Source organism: Eschrichtius robustus, chromosome 11 (genome assembly GCF_028021215.1).
Source record: "Eschrichtius robustus isolate mEscRob2 chromosome 11, mEscRob2.pri, whole genome shotgun sequence".
NCBI lineage: Eukaryota > Metazoa > Chordata > Mammalia > Artiodactyla > Eschrichtiidae > Eschrichtius > Eschrichtius robustus.
The window spans coordinates 16,332,458-16,340,243 of NC_090834.1; the positions used below are offsets into that span (position 1 = coordinate 16,332,458).

The 7,786-nt window shown below is 44.1% G+C and overlaps 1 pseudogene; it reads right to left on the bottom strand.

The window, feature by feature from the left end:
* Positions 1–1,511: 1,511 nt before the first annotated feature.
* Positions 1,512–5,874, bottom strand: LOC137772132 (small ribosomal subunit protein eS26-like; annotated as a pseudogene).
* Positions 5,875–7,786: the final 1,912 nt, after the last annotated feature.

Consider the following 7,786-nt stretch of genomic DNA (forward strand, 5'->3'; position numbering starts at 1 on the left):
GCTCTCATTATACCACCCTTAAGGGGGAAAATTGGCCATGGGGAACCAATGCAGTTGTTACTGTAAGTAGTAACAGTCTGCCCCAATCTAGAAACCTTATATTTGTCTTCTGAATAACATAAATAAATAATTGGTATTAAAAACTTATCTGACAAATTAAAAACTTGTCTGACAAATTTTGTTTTCAATAGAAGAATTTAGTGTATTTATCCTTTTATGTAATTACTGATATATTTGGGCTTAAACACATTATAGTGTGTATTTTCTTATTTGTAATGCTTTATTTTGTCCTCCTTTATTTTCTTCTTTGAGTTAATTCAGTATGTTTTATTATTTCTATTATCGTGTTAGTTGTATAGTCTTTTGCCATTTTTTTTAATTGGCTACTCCTGATATTATAATATGCATCTTTGGTTTATTACAATAAATTGAAATCATTACTTTTACTACTTTTATCATTTCTATTAAGAAGTTATCTATGTTTTATTGTTACTCATTTGAAAGTAGTGTGGGTCTCTTCTCTGGTTGCTTTAAATGTTTCTCTTGGTGTTGGGTTTTCAATAATTTTGCCATGATATGCCTACACATTTATCCCACTTGAGGTTCTCTGAAAATCTGTGGCTTAACGTCTTTCTTCAGTTTAGAAGAATGTGAATTTCAGAAAATTCACAGTCACTATTTTTCAAATATTGTTTATGCTAAATTTTTTCTCTTTTTTTTTTTTTCTGGTACTCCAGTTTCACATGTTAGATCTTTTCACCATGTCCCATATGTCTTGTACTCTTTACTGCATTTCCATCTTTTAGAAATATTTTCTCTTTTTATCAGTCTGGTTATTGTCTTCCAACCTGCCATTCCAACCTATTCTTTCCTTCAGCAGTGTCTAGTCTCTTATTAAACCCAAATTATTGATTCTAGGTGTTATATATTTTTAGTTCTTGAATTTTGGTTCTTTTTAAAGATTCCAGAGTGTTTTTTTTTCTTTTTTACTGAAATTTCCCATTTTGATCTATTTTCTTGAAGATATTCGTCATAGTGACATTAAAGTCTGTGTCTGAAAATACTAACATTTGGTTCAGCTGTGAAGCTATGATCTGACCTTTATTTTCATTCTTAGTTATTTCATTCTGTGTCCTTGCATGCCTAGTCAGTTTTTATTGAATGCCAGACATTTTTATGAAATTTGTAATCTCTAGATGATATCTTCTTCCAGTTAAGATTTGCTTAGTCAACTATAGTAGAGGAAGAGCACCTGTATTTGAAGCTGAGTTCCAGTCTCTGTGAAGGTTGGTATATGCCCTCTTCACATTTATTCTTTTGGTTTAGCGCTTCATGGACCCCAAATGAAATCCTGGAATGTGTACCAGGCTTTCTCCTCCTTGGTTGTGGCCTTTCATTTTTGTCTTCCTAGGACTGTGAGACTATTAAAGTCTCTTTTTTAAAAGCATAACTTCCAGTCGGTTTTTTTTCCAGAGGACAAGTTTTTCTTCAGTCCTTAAGGACCCAGCTCCTTACATGGGCTTTGGCAGAGGTCACGGGGCAGCACAATTAGGTCTAAATTAGGTGAAGGTGTGTGGATTTTCTGGGCTTTGTGAGAATGATTCCTGACTACCTTGCTGTGAATGGCATGACTCATGCAGTAATGCAGTTTCACATAGAGAAAGCACAAGTGTGTCAAAGACACTCGCCCTGGAAATGTCCATGATGACTGTGGCCTGTACTATATTTTGAATGATGAACTTCTTAATGGCCTTGTCCTTGGGCACACGCTGGGTGCAGTTAGTGCAGCATATAGGCTACATGTGGCCATAGCCTTTTTGGCATGACCATTATTACTTCTTTTCTTGGTCTATACACCAGGATGAAGATCCTCTTAGGAAGGGGGCACAACACACCCAGCCCTTCTGGCATCTTGGCAGCAAGGACCCAGACCTAACAGCCTTTTAAAATTTCCCAGCCTTGTAGCCAGTTTTTAGTTAGGTTTTTCATCCCCTGGGTTGCTGCTTATGGATCACACATGCCTTGAGGGAAAGTGCCATTAAATATTGGGCTCACTTCTTTGGTCTTCTCTTGTCTCCAGGATCTCAACCTTTATATCCTAAATGCCTTGGTTGGTAGCTCTGAGCTCCAGTATATGTCTCCTCAGCTTCATGAGACTGCTTGGCTTCATTGTGTCTTAGCTACTACTTTATGTTCATCTTCTTAGTCTCTGCTTGTCTTTTCAGCCTCTGAGATACTAAATATGAATCAGGGAAAAGCAATCATGAATGTAGGGTGCCTCTCAGTTCATTTCCCTTCTTTTTTTAATTTTGGCTCATAGGTCCTGGATGCCTTGGCAGCTCTCTGTTGATTTTTAAAGAGTTGTTTTTTGATTTTGATTTTTAAAGTTTTTATTAGCAGAAGAATTTGTTTGATACAAGCCAGTCTGCCCCAGACAAGAGCAGAAATTTTGTAACCTGCTTTTATGAAGGAGTTTTGTGACTGCCACTTTGCGGTAGACCTGGAGATTAAGTAGAAAAGGAATCAAATAAACGTGAGGGAGAAAAGCTATGGAAAGATTTATTTGACATCCAAAAGATTTAGCACTGCCACAGCCCACCTGGTTCCTCAGATTATAATTAGATTTTGGTCATACTGCTGACTTGGAAGAAGCCTGGAGATGTTTTCAGATACCTGAAGGATGCTACTGTGGCTTTGGCAATGTTGGGGAGGGTGGGGGGGGGGTAGGGAATGGGTCAGGGGAACAAGGGCCAAGGGTATAAATAAAAGCTGAAGGGGTACAGATTTTGGTTTGAATAAAGGGAATTATTCCTAATAAAGATTGCTGGAATGAGGATCAGTAGGAAATAACTCATTCCCCATCCATGAAGTCATTCTAGTATTGGCCAATTTGGGATGGGGTGCTATAAAGGGGATTAAAATATTGAATGTGGGATGGGTGAAGGGCATGGTATATACTATACTTGATCATAGTAGGTAAGTAGCTCAATAACTGTTGAATGAACATGTGATCTGCTAAGTCCCATCTAAGGCTGAGATTCCATGATTTTAGCAGTGAGGAAGTCAGGATAGTATAATACAAAGTACATAGGACTAGAGTACTCTGTTCCCAGAGTAGTTTAGGAAGGAAGAACGTGGAAAATGCCATCTTTTCTATTCTTACCTCTCCAACCCCACCCTTCAGCTAGCCCTCTAAGTCCCGGTTAAACTTTCTACGAAAAGCTCAGCTCCAGAGCAGAGCATCGGCACCTAGAAGAGGTGTGGAGATACGCAGACAATGGGAGCTCTCTCCTTGGTGATGAGCACCCCTGTTTCATGCCCTCTGGGGGCTGCAGGTGCAGGTTTGGCAGAGCAACCTGCCCTCCTAAGTGGTTCCAGCCTGCCCTGGGAACAGAGCCAGCTGGGAGGTCATGTCCGGGTTGGTCTTCTCCTCCCTCCTCTCTGCAGCATTTTCTCAGCCTGATCTGGTGCTGCTCCCTGCTCCCTCACTGCGGGCTGGAACAGGCTAATCTGCACCCCTAGCTTGGGGAGCCCATGTTGGGCACCCTCCCCACCCCCCCCCCCTTCCCCAAGCAGGGCTGAAGTACTGTTCCCGACCAGCCAAATCCTGCCAGTGGTGCTACTAAATATTTCATTCGGGCTTAACAACCCAATCTGCTTGCCATTATCCTGAGGCACCCCCCCCACCAGCCCCCAGCCACTTTCTGATGAACAGAGTAGCCGGCCGGGAAGATCTGCTGAAGCCGTCATTGAAGGCTGTGTGGTGAGCCAGCCGCTGCTCAGGGCAGGTGGGCGGAGGCACAGCATCAAGCAGGAAGCATCGATTTCGGCATTAGCTAGCTTTTTACATTCCCAGGCAGACAATGCAAGTACCTTAAATTATCTTCAAAGCAACCGAAGGGAAGGAAATTGGTCTTAGATGTGGTAAATAGACTCCACAAAGTCCGCTGAAGCATGCAAAGATGTGCACACCGGGGACCCGGAGGCCTAGCCGCCAAGCCTGCTCCATGGCTGATCAGAATTCAGACAGTCATTGCAGGGGTTCCATTCCTCTGCCCCCTGAACCCTGGGAGAGCATGAGGGGTCTCGAAGCTGGGATCTCAAATGCCAAGGCAGCTGCAGGGAGCAAGCTCAATACTGAGCTTCGAGTCACTTTTGGTTCTACTGATGTGTGACTTCGGTCAGGTAGCCTAAACTCTCTGAGACTCATTTTCCCAACTAGTGAAATGGGACTTGGAATATCTACCTTAGAAGGGAGTGATGCTGATTTCAGGGCTCTGTCCTCTGCAGGTTGGACCCTCTTCTGTGCCCTCATACCATCTTGTGCTCATCTTGGTCCCAGGCTTATCACACTGTTGTGATTGTTGGTTTTCATGTCTGTCCTTCCCGCGGACAGGCAGTGGTTAACATTTGTTTTAGGGAGGGGTCAGGACCCCATGAAGAAGCTGGTGAAAACCATGGGCCCTCTCCCTACAGAAAAACGTATGAGCATATAATTTGCTTATAATTTCAAGGAACTCGTAGCAGCAAGGTTAAAATCCCTATGCCAGCGTTCACACAGTGCCTGGCAGATGAGTCATAATCAGAATATGTCTGTTGACTGCTTGAATCATTTTGAAGATGTTTTCCCAGCCCTGTGATTTTGGAATTCAATTCTATCCGGGAAACATTCATTTGGTGAGTACTTATTGTGTTGCAGGCCCTAGAATGGGTTTTATGGAGAGTTCAGGGACATAAGTCCTGCACACAGATGGGGAATTAGACATAAATGCATATGTCAGTGACTCAAGGTGGTAAGATTCGGCCCATTTGAAAGCTCCTTTACCTACCCTTAGCTCAAGCAACTCCTGGGAAAGGGCTTTGTTCCCTTTCCTCTCGGCCCTGACATTGGAGATCCCACAGGGTAGGCGGTTAGGCACAGACTGAGGGAGAAGAGGTAAGAGTGCGCACATGATAGAGGCCCGGTGGCAGGTGGGGAAGGTAGTGTAGTGAGGCCATCGGCAGCCTGGTCTAGAAGCACTGTCACCATGCTTGGGGCTGGGGCAGAGAGCTAAGGGCCTGGCAGCCAGTACCTGCTAGCTCCTGTCCGGTACCCCACTCTGGGTTAATCTACTCAGTGAGGACATTATTATGCACAGGCAATTTGCATAATCTGCCAAGCCCTGATTGCAGGGCACTCAAGTGCCTGTTGGGGAAAGCTGGCAAGAGAGCATCCCTTTGTCCTTTGCGGACCATGGGTGAGGGTATGGGCTGGGCGGCTGGGCCCCAGATCCAGGAGCGCTGGATCCTAGACTGAGTCTAAGAGAGTGAGTTGGGGCTCCCACGACCTTGTTTCTGGGGAGTAAGCTCATTCCCACCCTAAAGCCTGTTGCATCTTCTCTGCTCTTAACAACATAATTGTAAAAGGATAAAACCCCTCGTGGATGTTTTTAAGGAGTTAAATAAGTGCCAGTGATGGCTCCTGTTGGGGCTGTTTGGATTTGAAAAGAAGACACTGAGATGTAAAGATATAAATATTTAATTGTCTCTTGAAGCCTGGGTTTTCAAGCAAGCGGCAGGGAGCCAAGAGTCTCCTCTGAATGTGACGTGTGTGCGTGCATGAATATGCACATATGTGCATGTGTGTATATGAGCATGAGCGTGTGTGTGTGCGTTTAATAGAGGAGAATTCTTCAGGAGCATTGTGTGTGTTCACTGTTCTACTCCTATTTACCTTTGCTCTCTACCACCTAAAGAGATAATAAAAAACAGGGCATGAACCCTGTTTTAATTTAATTTAATTCAACAAACAAATGCAGAACATGTCTGGACCCCTCTTGCCCTTAAGGCATCTGTGGTCCAGTAGGGGAGTAGATCCTTTACCCAAATCGCCATGATACCCATTAGACAGACTGGGATAAACTCCATAAAGATAGGCAAACATTGTGGAACTGACCTGCAGGGTGGTTGCCCTGTCCTTGGAAGCTGGCTTCCTGGAGGGGCTCACCCAGCCAGAGTCCATCTCTTTGTGTGACTTGCATCATTCTTGTAACATGACAGATGCTCAATAAATCGTGTTGGATGGTTGTTGGACTCTTTAAACATTCCCTCTAGCACTGTGGTCATTTCTGTCCACACTACCTCCCCCAAATACTTGGCAGTTTCCCAGAAAAAAATAAATAAAACTCAGAGGAAGAAAAGAGACCCAAAGTAGTTTATGGGGCTCTGAGACTTGCAGAAAGTTGGAGTGGAAGAGACTGAGTCTAGATGTGGGGTCACTTGCTTTACTTCACATGGCACCATCCAAGGGACTCAGATGAGACACCAGGAGAAGCTTCTGGTCTCCTGAGGAGGGGAGCTTGTGAGGTGTCCACCCTGGGGCCCTTTCAGGGAAGGAAGCTATGGGCAAGGACAAGATAACCTCTTTATTTCCTTCCAGTGTGGGTCATCCTCTATGCCCCCATCTTATAAACACTGGAGAAGATATAAGTAAGGGGCCTCCAGGATTTTCAAGTGCCATCAGTGGGGAATAAAATTATGTGAACAATAAAAACAAAAACCTAACAGTTGGCCAATCATGCCTTCAGTGAGCTGGGGCCCTGATTAACTTTTCCCCTGGAGGATTCCAGGGACTCCAGGGGAGATTTTAGACACCCTGGGTTAGAAGAAGGGAGTGGGGGACCATCCTGTACCTGAGTCTTGGTTCCAAACACAAGATACTGTAAAGTAAGATGCAATCTAGATGCTCCCTTCCCTCCCCCCAGCAAGGAATCTCCCAGCATGCCCGGGGGAGAAGGAAGCAACTGGGGTTTCAGGAAGGGTAAAGGAGAGCAAGAGGCTACCATAGAATTTGTGATTCCTTTTGCTGTGAGGATTGAGATTGGAAAGAGGGCAGAGGGAAGTAATGGAGGCAAGCCCCCCTCTCTGCCAAACTCCAGGGATCACCTCCAAAGGGCTCCAGTCACATACAGCTGAACAGAGCCCCCTGGGGTTGGACACCATGGAGGTTTGAAGAACTGTTAAGGAGCTGTTAATACCATTCCACCTGCTTCAGGGCAAGTCAGCACCCAGGCCATTCGCACGGCTGACCACCAAGATTCTACAACTTTCCTCAATGGCTTTGATGCTTCATCTTGCAGTGATTCCTGCTAAGGTAAGGTCTCTCTTGCTGTGATGCATAAAAGACTCTGGTCCCATCTGCACAGAGATGTGGCACTTCTGTCAGTCTCCTTCTATCAGGGGTTCTTAATTCATAATGGCTGCTGGTCACAAACTTCTTAGAGAATCTCTTAAAAGCCATGGTCCTCTTCCCCCTCAAAATGCACATACATACATACATACATACATAGACAATTTGGCATACAATTTCAGGGCATTTATGAACCTCATGGAACCATAGACAGATTCCATTAACAAGATGCCTGCTTCAGAAGAACACCTCTAAGCTTTTAGGACAATAAAATTTTTTGAATAGCATTTCGCAGTGCGTAAAGCACTTTCACCATGCATTGTGTTAATTAATCTTCGTAGTAATCCTGCTGAGGGAGGAGTTATTATATTATTATCCTTATTCTGCAGACAAAGAAACTGAGACTCAAAGAATTCTGTCATTTTCCCACAGCTACTAAGAGGTGAAGTCAAAACTGGAATCCAGTCCTTCTGCCTGAGCTCTGCAAACGTTCACCAGGCCAAGTTTGTACTTTCCCTTTGACCTTTCTCCACTTTTCACAGCTGTGTTAGACTAAGACTTGTGAATCTGTATCTATTCTTATTTTGTGAGTTGTGTGGTGAATAGAGATGGGGGGTG